The 24,504-nt window shown below is 55.4% G+C and overlaps 1 long non-coding RNA gene across 1 annotated transcript; it reads left to right on the top strand.

Moving 5' to 3' along the window:
• Positions 1-10,939: 10,939 nt before the first annotated feature.
• Positions 10,940-15,498, top strand: LOC145525158 (uncharacterized). The gene is made up of 2 exons (XR_014068061.1): positions 10,940-11,590; positions 12,217-15,498. It is a non-coding gene; the product is annotated as an uncharacterized LOC145525158 (long non-coding RNA).
• The last annotated feature ends 9,006 nt before the right edge of the window (positions 15,499-24,504 follow it).

Raw genomic sequence — 24,504 nt, 5'->3', positions numbered from 1 at the left:
GCGGAGTCCCACGCCCCGGCCCCGCCGCCAGGGCCGGCGGCGCCGTCCACCCGTCTCCTCCCGTCCACCCTCGACGGATCCGTCTTTCCATCTAGTCTGACCCCGAGGCGCCACATCCCGGGGACACGCTCTCGAGCGAGGCGGCCCAGACCGCGCCCGCGCGCCGCCACCGGCTCGGGGACGAGGGCGGGCGCGACGGACTCCTCCTCGACACGGCCGCGGGGCTGGGGAAGCCGGGGCCGACCGGGCGTCGCCCCCCGGCCCTTCTCCACCTGCACTCACACCGCGGGGCCGGCCGCACGCACGCGGCGCACGCACGGTCCTCCCCCACGTGCCGGACACCCGGCGGGGCCCGGCGGGACCCTCCCCCGACTCGGCGGGGGGAGGCGCGGGCCGCGGTAGGCAACGAGCGGCACACGGCCCCACCGCGGGGCCGGCGCACCCATCCCCCCTCACAGAGGAGAGGCGGGGGGATTCTGCCCACGTGCTCTGGGCAGTCGCCACGGCGGCTACACTGCGCACTCAGGAGGGGCAGCGGCCGGGGGCTCCGGTACCCCAGAGGCTCCCTCTCGGATCGCTAGAGAAGGCTTCCTCACCGAGGGCGCGCCGTCCCTCACCCCATCGTCTCTCCTTCGGGCCCACGGAGGCGCTCCACGAGCCGCCGATCCTCGACTGGGCGGGAGGGGTCTGCGGTACAGGTAAGCGGACGACCACACGGGAGCGTGTGCACGGCCCGTGCCTCCACGACGAGGCAGCACCTGCCCCCAACGGAAGAGGCGAGGGGAACAGGCACGCCTCTCTTCCCGTCTCGACCCCTCCCCCAACGAGAGCCACTCGCGGGACACACACACACACCACCGCGGTGAGGGACACGAGGAGGACGCCGGGTTAAGGGAAACGACACCACCGCTCGGCCTCAGGCACCTGAGGGGCGACCTGGAGCGCTCCAGGGGCACCACCGAGGGTCAAACGAAGCACGCTCACCCACCCACGCGGGGCGCGCGGCGCAGCAGCGGGCACAGCCCTCCCCACCGCGGGGAGGGCCGCTCGCGGGACACGCGCCGAGAAGGCGAAGCGAGAGCGTCCGCTGTGTCCGAAGACCGACGGCCTCACTGACGCCCCGTGGAGGGGGGGCGGGCAGGAGACCGAGAGTCAGGGCCGGAGGCCACACCCACCCTCCCGCCTTCCTCACCCTCCCCGACGGGCAGGGGGAGAAAGGCAGGCGAGGAGCCCCGTGGACAGACTGAGAAGACCGCACACGTTCACCAGGAACGCCCGTCCCTCGCCTGGCACGGCTTAGGCCCGGCCCGGGAGAGCACGACCACACCACATCGATCCGTTGAGCCGAGGGGGAGGGGGGAAGGCACGGTGAGGACAGTCGCCGGAGGGGCCCGCTTTAAGCCTCACCGGCCGCCTCCCCCCGCCACACCTCACCTCGCCTCAGGCGACAGCCGCCGACGACCCCAGGAGGAGGAGCTGCCTGACACGGGGCACGGGGCCTAGAGAGCGGGGGTCGTCCCGGCCACCACCGGGCGCCCGCAGCGGGGGGGTCACACAGGGTAGAAGACCCACGGCGCCTCGCCCCGCCGCCCTCGGGTCGCCCAGAGACCGGAGGTGGCGCCACGGGTCGGGTCTGCCAGACACGCCACGCAGGAGCCGGCGCACAGGCCCAGGCCGGCGGCCCAAAGGCCCAGGCGCCCCGCGTGCGTCCAGAGGCCCAAAGTCCTCGGCGGCAGACGCCGAGAGAGACCGTGTCGGCACTTACCTGGTGGCAGAAAAGGCCCATTTCGGGCGACAAAATGACAGCGCCCGACAGCGGGGCCCACCCACGACTGGCAGGGAGAGACCTTGGCACCTTGGCACCGCCACCTGTCCCCAGCACTACCCCAGAAACACCAGGCCCGGAGCTGTCGGGGGTCATCTGGTCGACTGGGGGGGGGGAGGGGGGCGAAGGGGGCGCCCGGTGGGCGAAGTGGGGGCGCAGACGCCAAGGGGGAGGGAGCTGGCCGGGGACGCCCTCCCCCTTCGCCCGCACGGGTAGGTGTACCCGTCCGTCCGAGTCTCCGAGCGGGGGTTTGGCTACGAGTTGCCAAAGAGAAAAACGAAGAGAGACCCGCCGGCGAGGCGCCTCCCACGAGACGAGCGGACCCCAACGAGGGACCACGCCCGGGGCCCCAGACCGTCCTGTCCGGGGCACCCAGGACGGCTCGAGCCGGTCCCTGACCTCCTGGCCGTGATTCAGGGAGTTGGGGAGGGGTGAGAAAGCAAACCCTCCGGGGTGGCGAACCCTCCTGAAAGGGCGGGAAAGCAAAAACCTCCTGAAGGGAGACGCAAACCCTTCTGAAAAGGCGAACAGCAAACCCTTTGGAGGGCGGGAGCCAACCCTCCTGAAGGAAGAAAGCAAACCCTCCTGAGGGGGGCCCGGGAGGAGGCCAGACCGCCGAGTCCCAGGCGCTCCAGGGAGGGACGACCCTCTCCCTCCCTGCCCACCGCGGCGGCCCGGCCCAGGTAGGGTCCGGCCGGTCCGTCTCCGCGGCCGGAGGGGCACGGGGAGACGCTGGTCGACCCGGTCAGGCCACCCCAGAGCCCGGCTCTGGAGCGCCGCCGCCGCCGCGACGGCCACCCTCCTCGGGAACCTAGAGAGCCAATCTCCGGCGACAGCAGGACGTCCCTAGGCCTCGGCGCCACCGCCACTGTCGCCGCCAGCAGAGCTGGTCTCTGAGAGCTGTGCCTCGGGCCCGGCGGCTGAGTCACAACCCTCCTGAAGGTCGCCGAAGCTCCAGAGGGGAGGGACACTATAAAAGCGGCCGCCAGGTGGCTCCTGACAACCGGCTCCAATGTCCCGAGGACGGGTCGCTGTCGCCGGCCGCCGAGGACGCCACAGCGCCGGCCGCCCAAACGCCCGAGCTCGGCCCGGAGCCGCCGCCTCCGAGAGACGCGACGCGACGCGACCCCGGCCGCAGAGGAAGGGAGAGGAGCTGGGAAATAGCTCCCCAGGAGGCTGCCACGAAGGAGACGCGCTCCCCCCCACCCACCCACGCGATTCCAGGCTGGTGGGGGGACATTCCACGGAGACGCCGGCGGGCGGCGGGGCTCGGGGCGGGGACGGCCGAGAGAGGGGCACCAGTGACATCCCGGGCTCCCCCGGGCCCCCTCCCCCGAAGGAGGAGGGAGGGAGGGAGAGAGAGAAGGGAGGGAGGCAGGGAGGGAGGGACCGACCGGCAAAGCGAAACCAGGCAAGCGCTGCTCGGAGAACAAAGCAGGACTTCTCGAAAGCAGACAGAGACACAGACACGCAAGCCCAGGAGCAAGAAAGGAAAAGAAGGAGACACTCGGACCCCCAACAAGAGAAAACGAAAGTCAACCTGTGTCGAGACCGTGATCAAGTCCAACGACAACAAACACAAGCATGCGCCGGTGGGTGGGGAAAGGGCACTTGAGGTCAGGAGAACATGGATTTCAAAATAACTGGCCACAAACACCGGAAAGGAAAGGCGGCCGGGCGGCCGGGCCGGGCGGTCTGGTCTGGGGTGGGGTGGCAGGGCTGCTGGGGGCGGGGGTCGGTGGCGGGGGTGGGGGGTGGGGGGTGGGGGGTGGGGGAAACGGGAGCACCCAGAACGAGGAGGAGACTGTCGGCCGTGCCGAGACACGGAAACATCGCACGGCTGGGGACCCGTTCCTATCGTCTTCCCCGGGGTGTGAAAGAGACTTGGCCTCCCGTCTCCTGAGAGTTCATCTCCCCAGCAACAACGGTCAGGCAAGCTGTCGGGTGTGTGTGTGTTGCGGGGGGTTGGGGGGCGGGGTGGGGAGAAAAAAGAAGACACCTTTCAAGTGAAAGGAGGGAGCGTAAAGGTCACTGAACCCTCTGACAGCGGCCTTCCATTTTCCAGACCAGTGACACGTTCCCCCAAGTCGCCCGGTTCCAGAAAACGCTTTTCGGAAACAGAATCCTCGGGGCCCGCGAACTCCTGAGGAATCCTCGGATGAGCTTCCGGGCCAGGCTATACCGTAGGCAGCGTGCTTCCCCTGAAGCCAAAGCCACGGGCTCCAGAGGGCCGTGTCCAAGAAGCTGATCTCGTACGGAACCCGGTGTCTTCTTCTCTAGGACACTCCTAGAAGCAGCAAGAGCGCCAGTTTGTGAGACTCGAAGGTGAAGCCGGCACGACGTAAACCCAGCGATGTGTGCGGTCAGAGGCCCATCTAGATTCGAGCTCCAGTTCTGGAGGGGAGCAGTGGGGACAGGAGGGTGGCCTGCGAGTCCGCCGTCCCGTCCCCACTCCTCCTGTGAACATCCGCCCCGTGGAAGGTGTCGAGGAACCGCATGACCTGACCTGCGGGGTGAACCGTCGCCAAAGACAAAGAATTCCTCCAGCCAGGCGTTGTCCGCAGCCACGAACCCCTTCCCTCCGTCGCCCGGCCTTTCAGAATGCCACGTGGAGCCCTCTCGAGACGTGTGGGGCTTGGAGGTATGGGCCCCCGAATTCTCCTCGCCCGGCCCTGCAAGAAACCATTCCGTGCCTGCCCCACATGAAGACTTCTCGGGCTTTTCGGTGGACCGGGCCTCCCAGGGTGCCCCTGCACCCGGCACCCTGCGACACCCCGAGAGATCCCACGGAGAAACGTCTCCGGCCACTCGCGCGGCACCTGCCTCGCTGGCGGGCGCCCCTTCCAACCTCCCCAGAGATACGTGAGCACGGACGCTTCTTCCCCATCTGGGTCCCCTCACAGGCTCTGTGAGTTCCTGCGGTTCCGCACGCCCTCGACTTGGCTGTGGTTCGGGGCTCTGTTCTGTTCTGTGTTTGCTCTCCGGCCCACGTGATCTCTCTGGCTAGGGCACCCAGGAAAAGCGAAAAGAAATCGAGTCCGTGTGAGTACTATTCAGGCATCAAGTGGGGATACCTACCAACGACCTCTAACGTGGATCCACCAAGATGGCGGCCGTGTGGGGTTCAGGAGGATCATTTTGCGTTTTCTGGGGGCGCTATTTGCTCTCAATGATTTCACGTGCCTTTGGGGCATGGCTCACGGAGATGGACGTGAAGCAGCAGGGCAGCCACATCTGGCGTCTCGGCCTAGCTAGGGCGGCTCCACGAGTGACCTCTCGGAACCGGGGCTGAGACCGCCATCCCTCCCCGGGCCCCCCTCGGTGGCTGGGTATGGGGGGGAGGAGGGGGAGGTTTCGGAGGGGAGACGGGAGATCTGGGCTTGTGGTTGGGGGCGCGCGGGGCCACACGTGTCATGTCATGATATTCCTGTGACGCTCCAACGAGATACGTGTTATTCTCTCTTCTGCAGATTGCTATCTGTATCTGAATGGAAATGTATTAGACTCTTGAAATCTGAGCCTTGACGAGGGGTGCGCCCTGTACGTCTCGGGCTACAGGCAGCACACGGAAACTGAAGATATCAGGAATCACGTATAAAGGTTCAAGTCAAAGAAACGGACCTAGTTCAGTGGCAGACTTAGTCTTCCTCGCTGCAGCCTCAAGGTAAATGCTGGGGGTACCCAGTCTATTCTTGGGAAGATACAGTGTTTATCTTAACTGTTGCCAGCAGCGCAGCTTCTCCTCTACCGGAGTTGAAATTGAGATTTAGTTCTTGCAGCTAGTAGTTCTTTTTCAGAACATCTATCGGGAAGGATCTGAATAGCTTGTCATGTCCCTGAAAATATACTAGACAACATTTGGTTCAGCTCTCGTACCCAGAGACTGGGGAAATTAAGGTGGCACTAGAAATCGCACCTTTGCGTTATATAGTATCTTTCCTGGAAAACAGGGTGCTCTTAAACTCTAATTGTATCAAACAGTAGCAGGGATAAGAAGTGCACGATCCACAAGTTTCAGTAAAGCCGGCTCTCCCGCGCCTTAACATTGTATACATTGTTAACAAAAGTTTAGAATTGGACACTCGATGGCAACAAAGAGGCATCCTGTTTGGCGTTTCTTTGGACTGCAGCCGGGAGAGGAGCAGAGCCGACTTGTTCAGTCCCCGGTCCCGCTACTCCTAGGCCTTTCCTCACACTTGACCTTGGATGCTCTGGGGCAGGTTGTGTCTGCCACAAGCACTCGATTTGTCCGGAAGCACTGAATCCTCTGTTCGTTGACTTTGTTCCCAGGACTGTCTCAGGAGGTGACGATGTTTTCCCATGGGGGAATCTGTGTCAGAGGCTTGCCAACCATACTTTTCACGTGGTTCATGAAAAGCTCACCCGTCACCGGTCACCTGTCGACTCACCATCCGTACGAGAGTCAGCACCAACACGCCCGGCAGAGCTGAGCGTCAAGAAGGGGTTGCGTGGAAAGAGATTTGTGTGCTTGGTCCTGGTCCTGGTTATAGACAGAAAGTATCAAGGGGGAATAACTCCCAGAATAAGTAGGCTTGCCTGGAATGCGAAATAGTGAGAAGAGGCCTCGCGCTTGGAGGATGGGTCAGAGCTCTAGCCACGGGAGAGTGAAAAGGAAAGGCCCGGGAAAGGGCCGTGGGGCAGGGGACGGTCTGAGCCCAGCACCAGCGGTGAAGGACGAGGAGGCACCTTGAAAGAACGTGCTGTTCGGAGGTTTGTGGTAAGAGCACACCGGTGCTGCTAAAGATGAGGCTTGTGGAACCCAGATGGTGAAGAGGAGCCAGAAACAGGCCAGGAAGGATGAGAATCCTGTGTACTGAGGACCTGCACTTCACCAAGCCCACAGCAAAGGGTGCTGTCTAGATTCAAACCCAGTCACTTGCGCAAACGCCCCTCAGCCACCTCCTCATCTACAAGGCCGACAGATACTCGGTGCGTGAGGTGCGTGTACAGTCTAGGTGGACGGCACTCACATTATCGGGCAACCACACAGCTACTACGTGCTTTGAAAGAACCAACAGTGAGCTGATAGCTTTTTCTGGATCTGCCTATAAGCAAAGATACCGCTCGCTGCATACTGTGGATCTCGACTCCTGTCTCACGTCTCCATGAAGCCGTCAGAAAAGTCCTGTTCGTGCTCCCTCTCAGGCCAGGAATGACACTTAAAGTGTAACGTGCTCACGAAGTCCTCAGAGATTCATGGATTTGAATCGAGAAATTCCACCTGGTCCTTTCGCTCCCGATCCACTCCTGCTCTCACCGCTACTACCACACGGGTCAGACACGAGCGAGTTCCCCTGAATTAGCTTGCACACGTGGGGACGGAGTTAGCTTTCGGCACACGGATATTTAGAAATTCCATGGCAGTAGGCCAGGTATTCACATTATGTATCGGATATTCGCCTAATTTGATAATAAGAGAGCTCAGGCCTCAGGCGTAACTTCAGGCAGATTTCCCCTCCAACAGAAACAGCTCAGATGGGCTGGCAGCCCGAGAAAACGAGCAACTGCCACTGACAGACTGAGACACCCATGGGCTCCCTCCGCGGGGAGACCTTCTGCCAAGGCTTCTCCCTCAAGGGCCGTGACCCAGCCTGCGGGCATCAGCTGAGGAGAAGGGGAGGTGGGTGCCCCGGAAACCAGCCGCGCTCGAGTCAGTCTCCCAGGAGCTCTCATTCCAGCTCTGGACGCTCACTCCCGGGCCTGGGTTCCCACTCCCGCTTTCAGATGGATCCCAGGCCCTTCTTCAGAGAAGTTCCTCCAGATGAGTCCCCAGCCACCAGTGGGCCTCATTCGACCTTGCGGGACCTCCCTCCCCTTCTGAAGCTAGGTTCCGTCTCTCTCTTCACAAAACTTTACGTCCAAAATAGATTGTTAACAGTGACTTGCCGTTTCCTTTTGTTCTCACCATTATTCTGACTACTTGCATTTAATTCCGCTCACCTTCGGATTGCTTATGACACTCCAGGCCACCGGAAAAAAGAGAGTTTCCGTTCTGAGCTCAAAGATCCTCAGGCGGCATTTGGGCCTCACTTTACCTCTGCTGGAGACAGGAAGGTGGCAGGTGACCGGGACCTGCCAAGAGCAGAGCAGAAGCTGTGCCCCTGAGCAGTGGTGCCTGGCTCTCTCTCATTGGTCGCAGAGGGTCTGCAAGATTCGAGGGGGTTCTTGACGGCCCCACCATGCTGGCGAGCCGTGTCGTCTCATCTCATCGGGAATCTGACCCCTCATCAGCAAGCGTAGCCATGTGCCCGCACCCTGAGTCTCTAAACCCTTCCCAGACCATCGCTCGGCCCGCCTTCTCCTCTCGGGCAGAATGAACCTGGGCTTCTCTCCTGGGACAGGTCCTTCTGTGTCATGGGATGTCCTCTTTACTCCTATTGCCGGCAATAGGAGTATTGATGGGCTGCTCATAGGTCAGAGACTCCTCATTCGTATTACCCAGAGGCTTCTCTTCAGTCAGTAAATTTTGTTCCTTTGACGTTAAAGGGATTGCCTTTGAAGACTATCATTTCTGACCTAGTCGCAAACCGTCTCTTTTGAGGAACTTCCTTAGGGTTCCAGGGATTAAGAAAGACAGTTTGCTTCCATTGCAAAGGGCACAGATTCATTCCTCGATTGCAGGATCTAGATCTCCTGTGCCTCACACTCTAGCCAAAAAGGTATATTTTAAATATAAAAGGGCCAAGCATAAACCTACTACTTTCCCTTTCCATTATTATGATAATCATCTAATTCTCTTCAAGGCAACACAAATGTTTCTTACTAACTAGAAGGATCATGTCGCGGAAATTATAAAGAGAAAAACAGGGAATTACTTCATGATATCTCACTATATCCGTCTCTGATCCAGCGTACGAAACATCAAGGAAGTCCACGTGAAATATCATCTTTAAATAGAGCTCTCCGCTTTGAGAGAATAGAACTAAACTCATTAAAACTAAGTTTTCCAGCACGTGGCTGCTTTGAAATCTTGCATCCAACCAACAATTCTGGAACCTATGATAATTCGGAATTGAGTAACCGATGACACAAACACTCTATTAGTCAGGGGGACGTTTTGGATCGCCTGAGTTCTACGTTCTCAATGTTATCAAGCCAGACACAGTCCTCACGGTTTTTCATAGATCTTGTAATATCTTTTTTAAAATTTCAACTTTTTTGAGGTATAATTGAGATACAACATTGCAAGAAATTGAAATATAACTGTGGTGATTTCATGTGTTTACGATGTGAAAGGATTCCTCATCCAGTTAATTCATATCACCTCACATATTTCACCTTCTTTTTTTTTTTCTTCCCTCCATCTTTCCTACTTAGATTTTTATCTTCATATAAGATTTCATTTATACAAAACATGTCAAAAAGATTGCCGTGTTTTACGTGAGATCCTCAGACTCTATTCATCTTATAGCTGAATATTTGTTCCCTTTTACCAACCTCTCCCCATAGCCCTAGTAACCACTTTTCTACTCTCTGTATGAGTTTTACTTTTTCCGGGATGCAATATCAGAGCCAGTCCTGAAATGTCCTCCAATTACAATTCTTCTCTCAGAGTCATCAGTCCATTTTGTGTTCTCTTTCATGTTTTACAACATTACTCCTAACCAGCAATGGAGCGGGTGTGGCAGGCAATGAGCCAAGAAGATTTACAGGGTGGCATCCACTTACTGTGGGAATTAACCACGGCATTGATCAGTCTATCAACCTAGAAAGAGATCACTGGACATTGCACAAAAATTTGCTTATTTCTTTGTAGAAGTTTGGCATTAAACTAAACCCTTAGTTTGGGATGGGATGGGATGGGGTGGGATGGGATGGGATGGGATGGGATGGGGTGGGGGGTGGGGGGTGGAGGAAACGGGAGCACCCAGAACGAGGAGGAGGCTGTCGGCCGTGCCGAGACACGGAAACATCGCACGGCTGGGGACCCGTTCCCATCGTCTTCCCCGGGGTGTGAAAGAGACTTGGCCTCCCGTCTCCTGAGAGTTCATCTCCCCAGCAACAACGGTCAGGCAAGCTGTCGGGTGTGTGTGTGTTGCGGGGGGTTGGGGGGCGGGGTGGGGAGAAAAAAGAAGACACCTTTCAAGTGAAAGGAGGGAGCGTAAAGGTCACTGAACCCTCTGACAGCGGCCTTCCATTTTCCAGACCAGTGACACGTTCCCCCAAGTCGCCCGGTTCCAGAAAACGCTTTTCGGAAACAGAATCCTCGGGGCCCGCGAACTCCTGAGGAATCCTCGGATGAGCTTCCGGGCCAGGCTATACCGTAGGCAGCGTGCTTCCCCTGAAGCCAAAGCCACGGGCTCCAGAGGGCCGCGTCCAAGAAGCTGATCTCGTACGGAACCCGGTGTCTTCTTCTCTAGGACACTCCTAGAAGCAGCAAGAGCGCCAGTTTGTGAGACTCGAAGGTGAAGCCGGCACGACGTAAACCCAGCGATGTGTGCGGTCAGAGGCCCATCTAGATTCGAGCTCCAGTTCTGGAGGGGAGCAGTGGGGACAGGAGGGTGGCCTGCGAGTCCGCCGTCCCGTCCCCACTCCTCCTGTGAACATCCGCCCCGTGGAAGGTGTCGAGGAACCGCATGACCTGACCTGCGGGGTGAACCGTCGCCAAAGACAAAGAATTCCTCCAGCCAGGCGTTGTCCGCAGCCACGAACCCCTTCCCTCCGTCGCCCGGCCTTTCAGAATGCCACGTGGAGCCCTCTCGAGACGTGTGGGGCTTGGAGGTATGGGCCCCCGAATTCTCCTCGCCCGGCCCTGCAAGAAACCATTCCGTGCCTGCCCCACATGAAGACTTCTCGGGCTTTTCGGTGGACCGGGCCTCCCAGGGTGCCCCTGCACCCGGCACCCTGCGACACCCCGAGAGATCCCACGGAGAAACGTCTCCGGCCACTCGCGCGGCACCTGCCTCGCTGGCGGGCGCCCCTTCCAACCTCCCCAGAGATACGTGAGCACGGACGCTTCTTCCCCATCTGGGTCCCCTCACAGGCTCTGTGAGTTCCTGCGGTTCCGCACGCCCTCGACTTGGCTGTGGTTCGGGGCTCTGTTCTGTTCTGTGTTTGCTCTCCGGCCCACGTGATCTCTCTGGCTAGGGCACCCAGGAAAAGCGAAAAGAAATCGAGTCCGTGTGAGTACTATTCAGGCATCAAGTGGGGATACCTACCAACGACCTCTAACGTGGATCCACCAAGATGGCGGCCGTGTGGGGTTCAGGAGGATCATTTTGCGTTTTCTGGGGGCGCTATTTGCTCTCAATGATTTCACGTGCCTTTGGGGCATGGCTCACGGAGATGGACGTGAAGCAGCAGGGCAGCCACATCTGGCGTCTCGGCCTAGCTAGGGCGGCTCCACGAGTGACCTCTCGGAACCGGGGCTGAGACCGCCATCCCTCCCCGGGCCCCCCTCGGTGGCTGGGTATGGGGGGGAGGAGGGGGAGGTTTCGGAGGGGAGACGGGAGATCTGGGCTTGTGGTTGGGGGCGCGCGGGGCCACACGTGTCATGTCATGATATTCCTGTGACGCTCCAACGAGATACGTGTTATTCTCTCTTCTGCAGATTGCTATCTGTATCTGAATGGAAATGTATTAGACTCTTGAAATCTGAGCCTTGACGAGGGGTGCGCCCTGTACGTCTCGGGCTACAGGCAGCACACGGAAACTGAAGATATCAGGAATCACGTATAAAGGTTCAAGTCAAAGAAACGGACCTAGTTCAGTGGCAGACTTAGTCTTCCTCGCTGCAGCCTCAAGGTAAATGCTGGGGGTACCCAGTCTATTCTTGGGAAGATACAGTGTTTATCTTAACTGTTGCCAGCAGCGCAGCTTCTCCTCTACCGGAGTTGAAATTGAGATTTAGTTCTTGCAGCTAGTAGTTCTTTTTCAGAACATCTATCGGGAAGGATCTGAATAGCTTGTCATGTCCCTGAAAATATACTAGACAACATTTGGTTCAGCTCTCGTACCCAGAGACTGGGGAAATTAAGGTGGCACTAGAAATCGCACCTTTGCGTTATATAGTATCTTTCCTGGAAAACAGGGTGCTCTTAAACTCTAATTGTATCAAACAGTAGCAGGGATAAGAAGTGCACGATCCACAAGTTTCAGTAAAGCCGGCTCTCCCGCGCCTTAACATTGTATACATTGTTAACAAAAGTTTAGAATTGGACACTCGATGGCAACAAAGAGGCATCCTGTTTGGCGTTTCTTTGGACTGCAGCCGGGAGAGGAGCAGAGCCGACTTGTTCAGTCCCCGGTCCCGCTACTCCTAGGCCTTTCCTCACACTTGACCTTGGATGCTCTGGGGCAGGTTGTGTCTGCCACAAGCACTCGATTTGTCCGGAAGCACTGAATCCTCTGTTCGTTGACTTTGTTCCCAGGACTGTCTCAGGAGGTGACGATGTTTTCCCATGGGGGAATCTGTGTCAGAGGCTTGCCAACCATACTTTTCACGTGGTTCATGAAAAGCTCACCCGTCACCGGTCACCTGTCGACTCACCATCCGTACGAGAGTCAGCACCAACACGCCCGGCAGAGCTGAGCGTCAAGAAGGGGTTGCGTGGAAAGAGATTTGTGTGCTTGGTCCTGGTCCTGGTTATAGACAGAAAGTATCAAGGGGGAATAACTCCCAGAATAAGTAGGCTTGCCTGGAATGCGAAATAGTGAGAAGAGGCCTCGCGCTTGGAGGATGGGTCAGAGCTCTAGCCACGGGAGAGTGAAAAGGAAAGGCCCGGGAAAGGGCCGTGGGGCAGGGGACGGTCTGAGCCCAGCACCAGCGGTGAAGGACGAGGAGGCACCTTGAAAGAACGTGCTGTTCGGAGGTTTGTGGTAAGAGCACACCGGTGCTGCTAAAGATGAGGCTTGTGGAACCCAGATGGTGAAGAGGAGCCAGAAACAGGCCAGGAAGGATGAGAATCCTGTGTACTGAGGACCTGCACTTCACCAAGCCCACAGCAAAGGGTGCTGTCTAGATTCAAACCCAGTCACTTGCGCAAACGCCCCTCAGCCACCTCCTCATCTACAAGGCCGACAGATACTCGGTGCGTGAGGTGCGTGTACAGTCTAGGTGGACGGCACTCACATTATCGGGCAACCACACAGCTACTACGTGCTTTGAAAGAACCAACAGTGAGCTGATAGCTTTTTCTGGATCTGCCTATAAGCAAAGATACCGCTCGCTGCATACTGTGGATCTCGACTCCTGTCTCACGTCTCCATGAAGCCGTCAGAAAAGTCCTGTTCGTGCTCCCTCTCAGGCCAGGAATGACACTTAAAGTGTAACGTGCTCACGAAGTCCTCAGAGATTCATGGATTTGAATCGAGAAATTCCACCTGGTCCTTTCGCTCCCGATCCACTCCTGCTCTCACCGCTACTACCACACGGGTCAGACACGAGCGAGTTCCCCTGAATTAGCTTGCACACGTGGGGACGGAGTTAGCTTTCGGCACACGGATATTTAGAAATTCCATGGCAGTAGGCCAGGTATTCACATTATGTATCGGATATTCGCCTAATTTGATAATAAGAGAGCTCAGGCCTCAGGCGTAACTTCAGGCAGATTTCCCCTCCAACAGAAACAGCTCAGATGGGCTGGCAGCCCGAGAAAACGAGCAACTGCCACTGACAGACTGAGACACCCATGGGCTCCCTCCGCGGGGAGACCTTCTGCCAAGGCTTCTCCCTCAAGGGCCGTGACCCAGCCTGCGGGCATCAGCTGAGGAGAAGGGGAGGTGGGTGCCCCGGAAACCAGCCGCGCTCGAGTCAGTCTCCCAGGAGCTCTCATTCCAGCTCTGGACGCTCACTCCCGGGCCTGGGTTCCCACTCCCGCTTTCAGATGGATCCCAGGCCCTTCTTCAGAGAAGTTCCTCCAGATGAGTCCCCAGCCACCAGTGGGCCTCATTCGACCTTGCGGGACCTCCCTCCCCTTCTGAAGCTAGGTTCCGTCTCTCTCTTCACAAAACTTTACGTCCAAAATAGATTGTTAACAGTGACTTGCCGTTTCCTTTTGTTCTCACCATTATTCTGACTACTTGCATTTAATTCTGCTCACCTTCGGATTGCTTATGACACTCCAGGCCACCGGAAAAAAGAGAGTTTCCGTTCTGAGCTCAAAGATCCTCAGGCGGCATTTGGGCCTCACTTTACCTCTGCTGGAGACAGGAAGGTGGCAGGTGACCGGGACCTGCCAAGAGCAGAGCAGAAGCTGTGCCCCTGAGCAGTGGTGCCTGGCTCTCTCTCATTGGTCGCAGAGGGTCTGCAAGATTCGAGGGGGTTCTTGACGGCCCCACCATGCTGGCGAGCCGTGTCGTCTCATCTCATCGGGAATCTGACCCCTCATCAGCAAGCGTAGCCATGTGCCCGCACCCTGAGTCTCTAAACCCTTCCCAGACCATCGCTCGGCCCGCCTTCTCCTCTCGGGCAGAATGAACCTGGGCTTCTCTCCTGGGACAGGTCCTTCTGTGTCATGGGATGTCCTCTTTACTCCTATTGCCGGCAATAGGAGTATTGATGGGCTGCTCATAGGTCAGAGACTCCTCATTCGTATTACCCAGAGGCTTCTCTTCAGTCAGTAAATTTTGTTCCTTTGACGTTAAAGGGATTGCCTTTGAAGACTATCATTTCTGACCTAGTCGCAAACCGTCTCTTTTGAGGAACTTCCTTAGGGTTCCAGGGATTAAGAAAGACAGTTTGCTTCCATTGCAAAGGGCACAGATTCATTCCTCGATTGCAGGATCTAGATCTCCTGTGCCTCACACTCTAGCCAAAAAGGTATATTTTAAATATAAAAGGGCCAAGCATAAACCTACTACTTTCCCTTTCCATTATTATGATAATCATCTAATTCTCTTCAAGGCAACACAAATGTTTCTTACTAACTAGAAGGATCATGTCGCGGAAATTATAAAGAGAAAAACAGGGAATTACTTCATGATATCTCACTATATCCGTCTCTGATCCAGCGTACGAAACATCAAGGAAGTCCACGTGAAATATCATCTTTAAATAGAGCTCTCCGCTTTGAGAGAATAGAACTAAACTCATTAAAACTAAGTTTTCCAGCACGTGGCTGCTTTGAAATCTTGCATCCAACCAACAATTCTGGAACCTATGATAATTCGGAATTGAGTAACCGATGACACAAACACTCTATTAGTCAGGGGGACGTTTTGGATCGCCTGAGTTCTACGTTCTCAATGTTATCAAGCCAGACACAGTCCTCACGGTTTTTCATAGATCTTGTAATATCTTTTTTAAAATTTCAACTTTTTTGAGGTATAATTGAGATACAACATTGCAAGAAATTGAAATATAACTGTGGTGATTTCATGTGTTTACGATGTGAAAGGATTCCTCATCCAGTTAATTCATATCACCTCACATATTTCACCTTCTTTTTTTTTTTCTTCCCTCCATCTTTCCTACTTAGATTTTTATCTTCATATAAGATTTCATTTATACAAAACATGTCAAAAAGATTGCCGTGTTTTACGTGAGATCCTCAGACTCTATTCATCTTATAGCTGAATATTTGTTCCCTTTTACCAACCTCTCCCCATAGCCCTAGTAACCACTTTTCTACTCTCTGTATGAGTTTTACTTTTTCCGGGATGCAATATCAGAGCCAGTCCTGAAATGTCCTCCAATTACAATTCTTCTCTCAGAGTCATCAGTCCATTTTGTGTTCTCTTTCATGTTTTACAACATTACTCCTAACCAGCAATGGAGCGGGTGTGGCAGGCAATGAGCCAAGAAGATTTACAGGGTGGCATCCACTTACTGTGGGAATTAACCACGGCATTGATCAGTCTATCAACCTAGAAAGAGATCACTGGACATTGCACAAAAATTTGCTTATTTCTTTGTAGAAGTTTGGCATTAAACTAAACCCTTAGTTTGGGATGGGATGGGATGGGGTGGGATGGGATGGGATGGGATGGGATGGGGTGGGGGGTGGGGGGTGGAGGAAACGGGAGCACCCAGAACGAGGAGGAGGCTGTCGGCCGTGCCGAGACACGGAAACATCGCACGGCTGGGGACCCGTTCCCATCGTCTTCCCCGGGGTGTGAAAGAGACTTGGCCTCCCGTCTCCTGAGAGTTCATCTCCCCAGCAACAACGGTCAGGCAAGCTGTCGGGTGTGTGTGTGTTGCGGGGGGTTGGGGGGCGGGGTGGGGAGAAAAAAGAAGACACCTTTCAAGTGAAAGGAGGGAGCGTAAAGGTCACTGAACCCTCTGACAGCGGCCTTCCATTTTCCAGACCAGTGACACGTTCCCCCAAGTCGCCCGGTTCCAGAAAACGCTTTTCGGAAACAGAATCCTCGGGGCCCGCGAACTCCTGAGGAATCCTCGGATGAGCTTCCGGGCCAGGCTATACCGTAGGCAGCGTGCTTCCCCTGAAGCCAAAGCCACGGGCTCCAGAGGGCCGCGTCCAAGAAGCTGATCTCGTACGGAACCCGGTGTCTTCTTCTCTAGGACACTCCTAGAAGCAGCAAGAGCGCCAGTTTGTGAGACTCGAAGGTGAAGCCGGCACGACGTAAACCCAGCGATGTGTGCGGTCAGAGGCCCATCTAGATTCGAGCTCCAGTTCTGGAGGGGAGCAGTGGGGACAGGAGGGTGGCCTGCGAGTCCGCCGTCCCGTCCCCACTCCTCCTGTGAACATCCGCCCCGTGGAAGGTGTCGAGGAACCGCATGACCTGACCTGCGGGGTGAACCGTCGCCAAAGACAAAGAATTCCTCCAGCCAGGCGTTGTCCGCAGCCACGAACCCCTTCCCTCCGTCGCCCGGCCTTTCAGAATGCCACGTGGAGCCCTCTCGAGACGTGTGGGGCTTGGAGGTATGGGCCCCCGAATTCTCCTCGCCCGGCCCTGCAAGAAACCATTCCGTGCCTGCCCCACATGAAGACTTCTCGGGCTTTTCGGTGGACCGGGCCTCCCAGGGTGCCCCTGCACCCGGCACCCTGCGACACCCCGAGAGATCCCACGGAGAAACGTCTCCGGCCACTCGCGCGGCACCTGCCTCGCTGGCGGGCGCCCCTTCCAACCTCCCCAGAGATACGTGAGCACGGACGCTTCTTCCCCATCTGGGTCCCCTCACAGGCTCTGTGAGTTCCTGCGGTTCCGCACGCCCTCGACTTGGCTGTGGTTCGGGGCTCTGTTCTGTTCTGTGTTTGCTCTCCGGCCCACGTGATCTCTCTGGCTAGGGCACCCAGGAAAAGCGAAAAGAAATCGAGTCCGTGTGAGTACTATTCAGGCATCAAGTGGGGATACCTACCAACGACCTCTAACGTGGATCCACCAAGATGGCGGCCGTGTGGGGTTCAGGAGGATCATTTTGCGTTTTCTGGGGGCGCTATTTGCTCTCAATGATTTCACGTGCCTTTGGGGCATGGCTCACGGAGATGGACGTGAAGCAGCAGGGCAGCCACATCTGGCGTCTCGGCCTAGCTAGGGCGGCTCCACGAGTGACCTCTCGGAACCGGGGCTGAGACCGCCATCCCTCCCCGGGCCCCCCTCGGTGGCTGGGTATGGGGGGGAGGAGGGGGAGGTTTCGGAGGGGAGACGGGAGATCTGGGCTTGTGGTTGGGGGCGCGCGGGGCCACACGTGTCATGTCATGATATTCCTGTGACGCTCCAACGAGATACGTGTTATTCTCTCTTCTGCAGATTGCTATCTGTATCTGAATGGAAATGTATTAGACTCTTGAAATCTGAGCCTTGACGAGGGGTGCGCCCTGTACGTCTCGGGCTACAGGCAGCACACGGAAACTGAAGATATCAGGAATCACGTATAAAGGTTCAAGTCAAAGAAACGGACCTAGTTCAGTGGCAGACTTAGTCTTCCTCGCTGCAGCCTCAAGGTAAATGCTGGGGGTACCCAGTCTATTCTTGGGAAGATACAGTGTTTATCTTAACTGTTGCCAGCAGCGCAGCTTCTCCTCTACCGGAGTTGAAATTGAGATTTAGTTCTTGCAGCTAGTAGTTCTTTTTCAGAACATCTATCGGGAAGGATCTGAATAGCTTGTCATGTCCCTGAAAATATACTAGACAACATTTGGTTCAGCTCTCGTACCCAGAGACTGGGGAAATTAAGGTGGCACTAGAAATCGCACCTTTGCGTTATATAGTATCTTTCCTGGAAAACAGGGTGCTCTTAAACTCTAATTGTATCAAACAGTAGCAGGGATAAGAAGTGCACGATCCACAAGTTTCAGTAAAGCCGGCTCTCCCGCGCCTTAACATTGTATACATTGTTAACAAAAGTTTAGAATTGGACACTCGATGGCAACAAAGAGGCATCCTGTTTGGCGTTTCTTTGGACTGCAGCCGGGAGAGGAGCAGAGCCGACTTGTTCAGTCCCCGGTCCCGCTACTCCTAGGCCTTTCCTCACACTTGACCTTGGATGCTCTGGGGCAGGTTGTGTCTGCCACAAGCACTCGATTTGTCCGGAAGCACTGAATCCTCTGTTCGTTGACTTTGTTCCCAGGACTGTCTCAGGAGGTGACGATGTTTTCCCATGGGGGAATCTGTGTCAGAGGCTTGCCAACCATACTTTTCACGTGGTTCATGAAAAGCTCACCCGTCACCGGTCACCTGTCGACTCACCATCCGTACGAGAGTCAGCACCAACACGCCCGGCAGAGCTGAGCGTCAAGAAGGGGTTGCGTGGAAAGAGACTTGTGTGCTTGGTCCTGGTCCTGGTTATAGACAGAAAGTATCAAGGGGGAATAACTCCCAGAATAAGCAGGCTTGCCTGGAATGCGAAATAGTGAGAAGAGGCCTCGCGCTTGGAGGATGGGTCAGAGCTCTAGCCACGGGAGAGTGAAAAGGAAAGGCCCGGGAAAGGGCCGTGGGGCAGGGGACGGTCTGAGCCCAGCACCAGCGGTGAAGGACGAGGAGGCACCTTGAAAGAACGTGCTGTTCGGAGGTTTGTGGTAAGAGCACACCGGTGCTGCTAAAGATGAGGCTTGTGGAACCCAGATGGTGAAGAGGAGCCAGAAACAGGCCAGGAAGGATGAGAATCCTGTGTACTGAGGACCTGCACTTCACCAAGCCCACAGCAAAGGGTGCTGTCTAGATTCAAACCCAGTCACTTGCGCAAACGCCCCTCAGCCACCTCCTCATCTACAAGGCCGACAGATACTCGGTGCGTGAGGTGCGTGTACAGTCTAGGTGGACGGCACTCACATTATCGGGCAACCACACAGCTACTACGTGCTTTGAAAGAACCAACAGTGAGCTGATAGCTTTTTCTGGATCTGCCTATAAGCAAAGATACCGCTCGCTGCATACTGTGGATCTCGACTCCTGTCTCACGTCTCCGTGAAGCCGTCAGAAAAGTCCTGTTCGTGCTCCCTCTCAGGCCAGGAATGACACTTAAAGTGTAACGTGCTCACGAAGTCCTCAGAGATTCATGGATTTGAATCGAGAAATTCCACCTGGTCCTTTCGCTCCCGATCCACTCCTGCTCTCACCGCTACTACCACACGGGTCAGACACGAGCGAGTTCCCCTGAATTAGCTTGCACACGTGGGGACGGAGTTAGCTTTCGGCACACGGATATTTAGAAATTCCATGGCAGTAGGCCAGGTATTCACATTATGTATCGGATATTCGCCTAATTTGATAATAAGAGAGCTCAGGCCTCAGGCGTAACTTCAGGCAGATTTCCCCTCCAACAGAAACAGCTCAGATGGGCTGGCAGCCCGAGAAAACGAGCAACTGCCACTGACAGACTGAGACACCCATGGGCTCCCTCCGCGGGGAGACCTTCTGCCAAGGCTTCTCCCTCAAGGGCCGTGACCCAGCCTGCGGGCATCAGCTGAGGAGAAGGGGAGGTGGGTGCCCCGGAAACCAGCCGCGCTCGAGTCAGTCTCCCAGGAGCTCTCATTCCAGCTCTGGACGCTCACTCCCGGGCCTGGGTTCCCACTCCCGCTTTCAGATGGATCCCAGGCCCTTCTTCAGAGAAGTTCCTCCAGATGAGTCCCCAGCCACCAGTGGGCCTCATTCGACCTTGCGGGACCTCCCTCCCCTTCTGAAGCTAGGTTCCGTCTCTCTCTTCACAAAACTTTACGTCCAAAATAGATTGTTAACAGTGACTTGCCGTTTCCTTTTGTTCTCACCATTATTCTGACTACTTGCATTTAATTCCGCTCACCTTCGGATTGCTTATGACACTCCAGGCCACCGGAAAAAAGAGAGTTTCCGTTCTGAGCTCAAAGATCCTCAGGCGGCATTTGGGCCTCACTTTACCTCTGCTGGAGACAGGAAGGTGGCAGGTGACCGGGACCTGCCAAGAGCAGAGCAGAAGCTGTGCCCCTGAGCAGTGGTGCCTGGCTCTCTCTCATTGGTCGCAGAGGGTCTGCAAGATTCGAGGGGGTTCTTGACGGCCCCACCATGCTGGCGAGCCGTGTCGTCTCATCTCATCGGGAATCTGACCCCTCATCAGCAAGCGTAGCCATGTGCCCGCACCCTGAGTCTCTAAACCCTTCCCAGACCATCGCTCGGCCCGCCTTCTCCTCTCGGGCAGAATGAACCTGGGCTTCTCTCCTGGGACAGGTCCTTCTGTGTCATGGGATGTCCTCTTTACTCCTATTGCCGGCAATAGGAGTATTGATGGGCTGCTCATAGGTCAGAGACTCCTCATTCGTATTACCCAGAGGCTTCTCTTCAGTCAGTAAATTTTGTTCCTTTGACGTTAAAGGGATTGCCTTTGAAGACTATCATTTCTGACCTAGTCGCAAACCGTCTCTTTTGAGGAACTTCCTTAGGGTTCCAGGGATTAAGAAAGACAGTTTGCTTCCATTGCAAAGGGCACAGATTCATTCCTCGATTGCAGGATCTAGATCTCCTGTGCCTCACACTCTAGCCAAAAAGGTATATTTTAAATATAAAAGGGCCAAGCATAAACCTACTACTTTCCCTTTCCATTATTATGATAATCATCTAATTCTCTTCAAGGCAACACAAATGTTTCTTACTAACTAGAAGGATCATGTCGCGGAAATTATAAAGAGAAAAACAGGGAATTACTTCATGATATCTCACTATATCCGTCTCTGATCCAGCGTACGAAACATCAAGGAAGTCCACGTGAAATATCATCTTTAAATAGAGCTCTCCGCTTTGAGAGAATAGAACTAAACTCATTAAAACTAAGTTTTCCAGCACGTGGCTGCTTTGAAATCTTGCATCCAACCAACAATTCTGGAACCTATGATAATTCGGAATTGAGTAACCGATGACACAAACACTCTATTAGTCAGGGGGACGTTTTGGATCGCCTGAGTTCTAGGTTCTCAATGTTATCAAGCCAGACACAGTCCTCACGGTTTTTCATAGATCTTGTAATATCTTTTTTAAAATTTCAACTTTTTTGAGGTATAATTGAGATACAACATTGCAAGAAATTGAAATATAACTGTGGTGATTTCATGTGTTTACGATGTGAAAGGATTCCTCATCCAGTTAATTCATATCACCTCACATATTTCACCTTCTTTTTTTTTTTCTTCCCTCCATCTTTCCTACTTAGATTTTTATCTTCATATAAGATTTCATTTATACAAAACATGTCAAAAAGATTGCCGTGTTTTACGTGAGATCCTCAGACTCTATTCATCTTATAGCTGAATATTTGTTCCCTTTTACCAACCTCTCCCCATAGCCCTAGTAACCACTTTTCTACTCTCTGTATGAGTTTTACTTTTTCCGGGATGCAATATCAGAGCCAGTCCTGAAATGTCCTCCAATTACAATTCTTCTCTCAGAGTCATCAGTCCATTTTGTGTTCTCTTTCATGTTTTACAATATTACTCCTAGGCGTCTCGGCCTAGCTAGGGCGGTTTCACAAGTGACCTCTCAGAACCGCGGCTGAGACCTCCATCCCTCCCCGGGCCCCCCTCGGTGGCTGGGCCCTGGGGTGGTGGGGGGTGGGGAGAGGAGTCGGGGGAGCTGTTCTAGGGGTTGGGGGCGGGTGAGGGCCAGGGGACCGTCCCCGGTGGTCCCGCTGAGACGTGAAGGCAGGTTCTGTCCCGCTGAGAACTTCCTGCCTTCGGGCGTGTGAGAGGAGCAGATTTCTCTCCAATCCAAGGCCATGCATCGTTTTTGGCCTGTTCAACAAGGCTAGACAAGGACGTATTTGTGTGTCTATCTTGGCTTGTTTTCTGACGGAGGCCAAAGACCTCTTCAGGCGTGTCCAAAGGATCTGCCAGGGTGGGAGGGTGCAGGTCAATCCATGTGTCAAGAGAGCCAGAGAATCTGTCACAGCTGTGACTCAGGCCTTTTTCAGAAACAGGCCAACTTTGATGATTCCCCTGGACAGGAATCACCGCAGAAGTTTCCTTGAAGGGATCGAGTTGCAGGAGTCGGGGGCGTGGCCCCGCCGCCGCCAGAGGGCTTCCTCAGCCAGGCAAGGCCGGCCGCTGGCCGGGGCTATTGTCTGTGGGCCCCACCCCCACCGCCACCCTCCACCCCCCGTCCCCCTTCCCCTCCCCCTTCCCCTCCCCCTCCCCCTCCCGCTCCCCCTGCAGGGCCCCTCGTGGGATAGCTTCATTCAAATGCAGAACGCTTTCCAGTCAAGGAAGAGCCTTTGGACTTTGCCTCGATTGAATGGTGATCCGCCCCGACCCCACCCCCATTTCTCCACCTTGAGGCTGCCCCTTCAGCACCGCGCGGAGGAATGGGCCTGGGGGGGGGGGGGGGAGGCTGAGGGACAAACTCGCCTTGGGTCAGGCCAAAGGAGTCTCCTCCTTTTCGTAACCCAGGAAACCCCGCTAATGCATGTGAGGATCACGGACGTGCGTCGAAGCAGCCATCATCTCTTGACATCTTCCTCCGTGGGAGGCGTTTTTCCTTCCTGCCTGCCTTCAGAGAGACAGAAAAGGAGGGAGGGGCAGAGCGTTCCGCTGGCGCTGGCCGGTTCTTAAGTCACTTGAATCCAAAACACTCCATAGGGCACGGAGGGGTGCGTGCGTGGGGTGGGGTGGGGGCGGCGGCCTACTCCGGACCCCAGGCGTTCCCTCCTCTGACACTTGCCTGGAACCCATGAAAAGCTGAGCTGGTGACTGTGTGTGTGTGTGAATGCGTGCATGTGCGCGTGTCCGTGAGAGAAGGCACGTGTGCGTGAGAGAAAAAGAGAAAAAGGAAGGAGAGAAAGAAAGAGAGAGAGAGAAAGAAAGAGAAGGAAAGAAAGAGAGAGAGAGAGACAGAGAGAGAAAGAAAGAAAGGAAGACAGACAGACAGAGAGGGAGGGAGGGAGGGAGGGGGAGAGAGAGAGAGAGAAAGAAAGAATGAAAGAAAGAAAGAAAAAGAAAAGAAAATCCAGAATGAAAGGAGGAAGGAACGAGGGAAGGAGGGAGGGACCAAATAGGTTAGTTAGTACGGGCCTCCCTGTCATGGAAAAGAGTCTCTGAGCACAGATCCTCCGTTCAGTGAACCAGTTCTCATATCTCCTCTCAGGAGGCTGTGATGTCGATGGACGGGTTTGGGAAAGCAGGCCTGGGGTGCAAGCAATCAGGTATTTCCTCAGAGGCACTTGTAGGGAAACCAAGGAAACACACAGGTTCATCCCTGGAGCGGATTCGAAACCAGTCGGTGCAGGGGGAGTCAGTCAAGGAGATTTCTAGATGTCAGGGTCGGGTCCTTGAGCGGGTTGCCATGCCCTTCTCCAGGAGACCTTCCTGGCCCGGGGATGGAACCCGGGTCTCCTGCATCGCAGGCAGACTCTTGACCGTGTGAGCCACCAAGGAAGCTCTGTCGGAAATGTTCACCGAGTCCTCTTGTTGTAGCCACGCGTTCTGGGAAACAAACTCACTCAGAAGGACCATGCAGGTAGTGGAGTGCAGTTTCTTACACCAGCGGGCCCAAGGCAGAGTCTTCTCTTAGCCAAGGACCCCGACCAGCATTCGTGAAAATCTTTTATACCTCAGGGGTATGTGTCTGAACCCACCACCCCAAATTCCTTGAGACTTACCTAAACAAAGGAAGGGTAAAGACAATCCCGATAACCCCATCATTCATGTGTTATAAGACGAGATACACAGTGGACATTTATTCACAGGCCTGTGGTCATATCCTGATACACATAATGGAACTGATGGCTTTGTTCTGTGACAGAGATAATTAGCATATTCTTTTTAGGCCACGGAGAGTCCAAGTACAAGCCCCAAAGGCTGTTTTATCCGGGTGTGTGTGTGTGTGTGTGTGTGTGCGCGCGCGCGCACGCGCGGGCAGGCGCCTGCGTGTGTGTGTGTGCGTGTCCGGTTTTCCATTGGTATGCCCCTTCTATAGACACCGGGCACAAAGTTCAGAGTCCATTGGGAGGGTGACCGTGCGTGTAGCCTCATGTTCGCAGCCTGGCCTAAGATGGAGTCCAGCTCTGTCTGTTTCCTCCTTCACTCTAGCTTCCATCTGCAGAGCTTCAGGCACAGGGCCTTTTGAGTTCTCCGTCAGAAGGGCAAGAGATGGTGGCAAATGTCCCCCCAGAGAGGGTTGTCCCCTCTGACAGAGCTTCCGATATCGGAGGCAACTCAGAAAACTTCAGGATCCAGTCCCACTTTCGGGGGAAGCACCACAGGCAAAGGACCAAACACACGTGGCCCAGGAATCTCCCATCCAGAAGTGGATATCCCCGTTTCACAGAAACATCCTCTGGGCCCCTAAGGAACGTATGG

This window comes from Giraffa tippelskirchi, chromosome 11, assembly GCF_054371585.1.
Source record: "Giraffa tippelskirchi isolate mGirTip1 chromosome 11, T2T-mGirTip1v1.2.pri, whole genome shotgun sequence".
Classification (NCBI taxonomy): domain Eukaryota; kingdom Metazoa; phylum Chordata; class Mammalia; order Artiodactyla; family Giraffidae; genus Giraffa; species Giraffa tippelskirchi.
Note: the sequence above shows the minus strand (reverse complement) of the source record. Positions and strands in the feature narration are given on the sequence as shown.